This window comes from Vicia villosa, linkage group LG4, assembly GCF_029867415.1.
Source record: "Vicia villosa cultivar HV-30 ecotype Madison, WI linkage group LG4, Vvil1.0, whole genome shotgun sequence".
NCBI classification, from domain to species: domain Eukaryota; kingdom Viridiplantae; phylum Streptophyta; class Magnoliopsida; order Fabales; family Fabaceae; genus Vicia; species Vicia villosa.
In genome coordinates, this window is record NC_081183.1 from 86638730 (window position 1) to 86645392 (window position 6663).

Below are 6663 nucleotides of genomic sequence, written 5' to 3' on the forward strand. Positions count from 1 at the left end.
TTTTGTACCATCAATCAAATCAATCTTTCACAATTCAAAATTCCAAGATTTTTGTTCTAGAAGTCTTCTGAATATCACGCGATTAGCAGAGACTCAACACTGCACAAAAATCAGGTACGCTTAACTGTCTCCTACACAAACAGTCCCTAATCAGGGTTTTTCTTGTTTTTACAGGAGCAACAAGTTTTTGAGAGCTCAAATGGATTTCATACACATCCATATATCTCAAAGTACCATCATACAAATTTTCAAACTTCAATTCATTCAGACGCACCGTCAGCAGCTCAAACAGTCAACAGACGACCCGTTTGACCAAAAAAGTCAACAGACAGTCAAAAATGAAATTTTTTGTCAAAGTCCATATTTTGTCAAAGGATTCATCATTTGATCATTGGATGATCATAATTCATCAAGGAAAGATCAAAAATCAACAAAACCCTAAGATTCAAAATTAGGGTTTTTGCCTGAAAAGTCAACTCAACTTTGACTGATCATAACTCTCTCATCCTTCATCCAAAAAATTCAAACCAAAGCTTGTTTTGAAGGAAATTCAATTATCTTTCAAATGCCATTGATCCCATGGTCATTGGATTCACCATTTGAAAAATATGATCAAAGACATTACAGGTCATTTTCAAAGTCAACAAAAAGACACTTTTTTCAAAAGGACACACAAGGAGCTTCAAAAATCATTTTGACATGAGACCAAAGGCATTGGTTAGAGGACTCTTTGAGGTTTCCAAAAAGTGCAAGATCTCCTTCGTATGACAAAAATTGAAGGATTTACACCTTGTTGAAGTTAGCTAAATTTTGGGAAAATACATGAAATCAACATTGCTCAAAAATGTATTTTTTCCAAATGGGGCCAAGTTTTCAGCATTCAAACATCATTTCCATGATGTTATGGGCCTCCCACGACCAAGACTAAGCCCATACCTTTTTTTATCCATTTTTGCATGATTTTATCTTATTTTAAGATTAAAATTAAAAGGAAAATGCATGGATAATGGTTAGCTTACAAATCAAGCATGACTCACCTCAAAGAATCTTCATCTTTCTGCAGAGAATTGAAGGGCAAGGCAGGTGCATTGAAGGCAAGATGACTTGGTCAAGAATTCAAGGTTTTTAATATTAAAAAACCAAAGTTTCAACAAAGGCAACTAAAGACACTTCTTAGCTTCTATTGTAAGCACTCAATGCTTATAAATAAGCTATCATAGTTCAGTAACAAAGAGGAGGCGAGTTCAGAAGCATACATAAGCTCATAACACTTGTAATCACTAGAAAAAATTCAAAGAAAACTCAAATTCGAATTTGTAATTTCAGTCCATTTCAATACAAACTAAGCATTCATACACCTTCCTTGAACATCACTGAAACTATCTCAATCAATTACAAGCCTTGAAGCTCACTGAATCGAGCTACACAGGTCAAAATTTGTTCAAACTAAAATCAATTCGTATCTGGTTATTCACACATGTTTAACAAGATGTAGACATACTATTGAGTTTGGTTTGAGGTGTAGATCATTTCTGGAAACTTAATTGAAGTTTGGACACGTACAAACGAAACCACCATTTTAGGGTTCATAGCTTCAAAATTAGGGCTTTCTAAATTAGGCAAAATTAGAGGTTCTAATTAGTACCATTGAATTCGCATGGACCAAACAAATTGAACTGATAGGTCGCGCCAAATTTATTTGTACGTTTGACCCTATTCGCTATTTTGCAGGTTTAGTAAGTAACCAATTACAGCGCTTTTGGTAAGAAAGCGCTATTAAAAGTCTTGTCTGAAGGTTGAAGACGAAGACGTGTCACCCCCCTATTGGTTCTGACGCGCGCGTTTTTTTGAATATAACCCTTGGTTTCAGTGTTTTGCAGGCGCGTCATAAGTGATGTTCCCTCACCATCTGGACCATCTGATCTCATTTATGACTCATCCAACGCTCCAGATCACGCGTGCACATCATACTCCCTCATAAATTTCCACACAGGATCAGTATCCTTTTATTTCTATTTTATTTTCTATTTTATTTTAATTTCTTTGTTAAATTAATTAAAAATAGTTTTAAAAATCCAAAAAATACACAAAAATATTTTTAGACTTCTAAAATAATATATTATTTTCTGAAATAAAAATATTTTATTTTTCTTCAAAATTTTAATATTTTGCATAATTAATTAGTATATATTTATATATTGGCTTTTTAATTATTCTAACCAATCAAAAAATCATTAAAAAAATTGTTCTTTATATAAAATATTGTTTATATATTATAAACTAATTTTGTACATATTTTGAATAATTTTCTCTCTAAGTTTTAATTATTTGTATAATTATTTGCATAATTATGTATTAATTAACTTAATCAATTTCAAATCAATTTCAAAAATTCCAAAAAAATTATTTTTGTTTTAAAATTAATTGACCAATATTTTGTACATATTTTAAACTTAATTTCTAGGTTTAAATCTATTTTCATCCTTTTTCTTCATTTTAATTTAATTAATCATGCATTAATTATAATTAAAACCAATCATAAAAAATCCAAAAACATGCCTTTTATTTTTCTTGCAATTTAAAATTCCTAGATAAATGTATAGGATGTCAAATTCATGTAAATAGGCTAGTTTACATTTCCCGCACAATCGATGTAATAGCGTAGATTTACTTTCCGCACTTTACATTTCCGCACTTTAATTTCCAGCAAATATAAACTGCGTGTATGTCAAAGATAAAATTGAACCGTTAGATCACTAACTTCAAAGATAAATATCTGAATACAAACACAATCACACTTGCACCTATTAAGGTAATCCCTTCTCATTCTTTTCAAAATCAAAGTCAAAATTCTACTGTTTTGAGTACAAAATCGAACCTTGCGTTTACATCCGATGAAAGGATAGATTTTTAAAGGAAACAAGGATAAAGACCTTACAACTCAGGGTAGACCTCCTAGTTTGCTTGCTCAAATCAAAACAAACAAAATTCTCATACACTGTTGTTTTTCAAAACAAAACTTTCAAAAAAGACAATACTTTGTATACATCCAAACACGGATTATTACAAAGTTAACGTTCTTTTCAAAACATCTTTCGAAAGATAAACAAGCATTTTGTATACATCCACACACGGATCATTACAAAATTCAAATTACAAAGGTATTTGAAACCACATATGAGCAATTTCAGAGCAATTGAAAAAGTGATCGAAAAACAAGTGAGCTAAGCAAACTTAAGAGCCCATGGATAACCATGGATACAAAGGGTGCTAACACCTTCCCTTTGTATAACCTACCCCCTTACCCAGAATTTCTTAAAGGTCTTTTTTCTGTTTCTTTTATAAACCTTTCCTTAATTGGATAAAATAAAAGGTCGGTGGCGACTCTGTGAATTTTCAAAAATGCGAAAGCATTAAGCGATAAAAAAAGAGTCAGTTCACGTATCTCTACAGAGCAGAGGTATGGCCCGGGATTAAAAAATAGGAGGTCCACACATGGGCTCTTAATTGTTTAGCTCACTTTTATTTTCAAAATGTTTGAAGTGTAGTGTGTGATTAGAAAAGATGTTTGAATAAGGACTTTAGCTTGTAAATAAGTGAAGCCTTTTTTGAATTGATTTGAAAAAGAGTGGGAAAAGTATTTTTTATTTGAAAAGAGCAAGCAATTAAAAGCAATTACCCTTAAGTTAAATTTATGTTCTTTAAGTCTTTAATTGGAAATGGCTATCCATACCATAAAGAGGGTAGGTAGTCCTTTCATTGGAAGTGAAAAGGGTCATCGAGGATCATTCGCCATAAGACTGTCCCTACCATAAAAAGGGCATGTAGTCTTTTAGGGAAGGATATAATAGTCATTAAGGCAACAATGAGGATACCTTAGCAATTCGAAGGGACGATCATCATTTTATCGAGGCAACATCGAGGGACAAGATCATTTTTTGTTAAGGCAACATCGAAGGGACTATGATCTTATGATGACTTATGAACTAAGAGCGACATTTGCTTAGGTATCCTCGTATTCGAGGGAGTTGACTATTTTTGAATCGAAAGGCAACAGGCAACAAAAGAGGTTACCCTAAAGGTGTGTGTGTGCAATTAATCATGTGGTTAATTCAGATATTTTATCTTGTAAGTTAGTGAGATAAATCCATTTTAACAAGGCTTGCACTCCCTAGGATTACTAACCACAACAGAAAATAAAATGGAATTAAATGTCCTACGCTATTACAATAAACACTTGTGTTAGAACAAGATTTGTTCTGATCAATATTCTTAGTTTTGATGATAACAAGCATATGAATTTTGTATGAGATAATGTGGTACTCTAATACTATGCAATTTCCATTTCAGGACTTATGTAAGGAGTATGCACAAAATCAGCGCAAGAAGCACTGACTCAGAAGGTTCAGCATGCAACATCAGAACATGGTCTGGCAAGACATCAGAAGATGGTCAAGCAGAATCAGAACATGGGTCTATGGAAGCATCAGAAGAACTTGAGATCAGAAGCAGAAGCACTTAAGTTCTCATGGTATCACACTCAGAAGCACTTCAAGGTCAGAAGACAAGAAGATGCTCTGCACCTAGCTGTTTGACTCTGATGATATTTAAATGTTGTTTACACAAACATCAGATCAGAAGCAAGTACTAGCTGGCAGGCTACGCTGACTGACAAAAGGAACGTTAGAAGCTATTAAAGGCAACGTCAGTAGACACAGCGAAAACAAGGCTCGAGGTAGTTGACAAAAGAGTGAAACATTAAATGCAATGCTGTACGGATTACGCAAAGCATTAAATGCTCCCAACGGTCATCTTCTCAAGCGCCTATAAATATGAAGTTCTGATGAGAAGTTAGGTTACGAATTCTGAAAACAACACTTGCGCATTATACAGAAACGCTGTCAAATTCAAAAGCTCTCAAACTTCATCAAACTCACTACATTGCTGTTGTAATATCTTAGTGAGATTTAAGCTTAAAGTTAAGAGAAATCACAGTTGTGATAATAGCTTTATAAGAAGCATTGTAACTCTTAGAATTTGTTTACATTAAGTTGTAAGAACTAGAGTGATCAGGTTGTTGATCAGTATACTCTAGAAAGTCTTAGAGGGTATCTAAGCAGATTGTTCCTAGAGTGATCAGGTTGTGATCAGTATACTCTAGAAGACTTAGAAGTTGTCTAAGTGGAAAACCATTGTAATCTCGTGTGATTAGTGGATTAAATCCTCAGGTGAGGTAAATCACTCCAAGGGGGTGGACTGGAGTAGTTTAGTTAACAACGAACCAGGATAAAAATCATTGTGCAAATTGTTTTTATCTTACAAGTTTTAAAGCTACACTTATTCAAACCCCCCTTTCTAAGTGTTTTTCTATCCTTCAATTGGCATCAGAGCGTCGGTTCTAAGGTGCAAGCACTTAACCGTGTTTAGAAAAGATTCAGGAAGAGAAAAACATTAAGTCAAGATGGTTGAGACTCCACCACCTTCATCTACATTTACATCTGGCTCAGCTGAGCAATACAATGGAAATGGTAACAATGGTTATACTAGACCGCCAGTATTTGATGGTGAAAACTTTGAATACTGGAAAGATAAACTTGAAAATTACTTCCTTGGTCTAGATGGTGACTTATGGGATCTTCTGATGGATGGTTACAAACATCCAGTGAACGCTACTAGCGTAAGGCTTACAAGACAAGAAATGAATGATGATCAAAAGAAGCTTTTTAAAAATCATCATAAATGTAGGACTGTTTTGCTGAATGCTATCTCTCATGCTGAGTATGAGAAGATATCTAACAGGGAAACTGCCTATGATATATATGAGTCATTGAAAATGACCCATGAAGGAAATGCTCAAGTCAGGAGACCAAAGCTCTTGCTCAAATCCAGAAATATGAAGCCTTCAAGATGGAGGACGATGAAAATATTGAAAAGATGTTTTCAAGATTTCAAACGCTAACTGCTGGATTAAGAGTTCTGGACAAAGGCTACACCAAGGCTGATCATGTAAAGAAGATCATCAGAAGCTTGCCCAGAAGATGGGGTCCAATGGTGACTGCATTCAAGATTGCAAAGAATCTGAATGAGGTTTCCTTGGAAGAGCTAACCAGTGCCTTGAGAAGCTATGAGATAGAGCTGGATGCAAATGAGCCTCAGAAGAAACGTAAGTCTATTGCATTAAAATCTAATATTAAAAAAGGCACTAACGCTTTTCAGGCTGAAGAAGTAGATTCTGAAGAATCAGAATCAGAAGAAGAAGATGAACTGTCCATGATCTCCAGAAGGGTAAACCAACTCTGGAAGAGCAAGCAAAGGAAGTTCAAAAGCTTCAGAAGTTCAAAGAAGTTTGAACGAGGAGAATCTTCTGGTGGCAGAAGATCTGACAAGAAGAAGGTCGTCTGCTATGAGTGCAATGAGCCTAGACACTTCAAGAGTGAATGTCCAAAACTTCAGAAGGAGAATCCCAAGAAGAAATTTCATAAGAAGAAAGGTCTTATGGCAACATGGGACGATTCTGAATCAGAATCAGAACCAGACTCTGAAGGAGAGCAAGCAAACCTTGCACTGATGGCCACAGTAGATGATGGATAAGAATCTACATCAGAATCAGATTCTGAAGAGGTATTTTCTGAACTATCTAGAGAAGAGCTAGTTTCCAGTTTA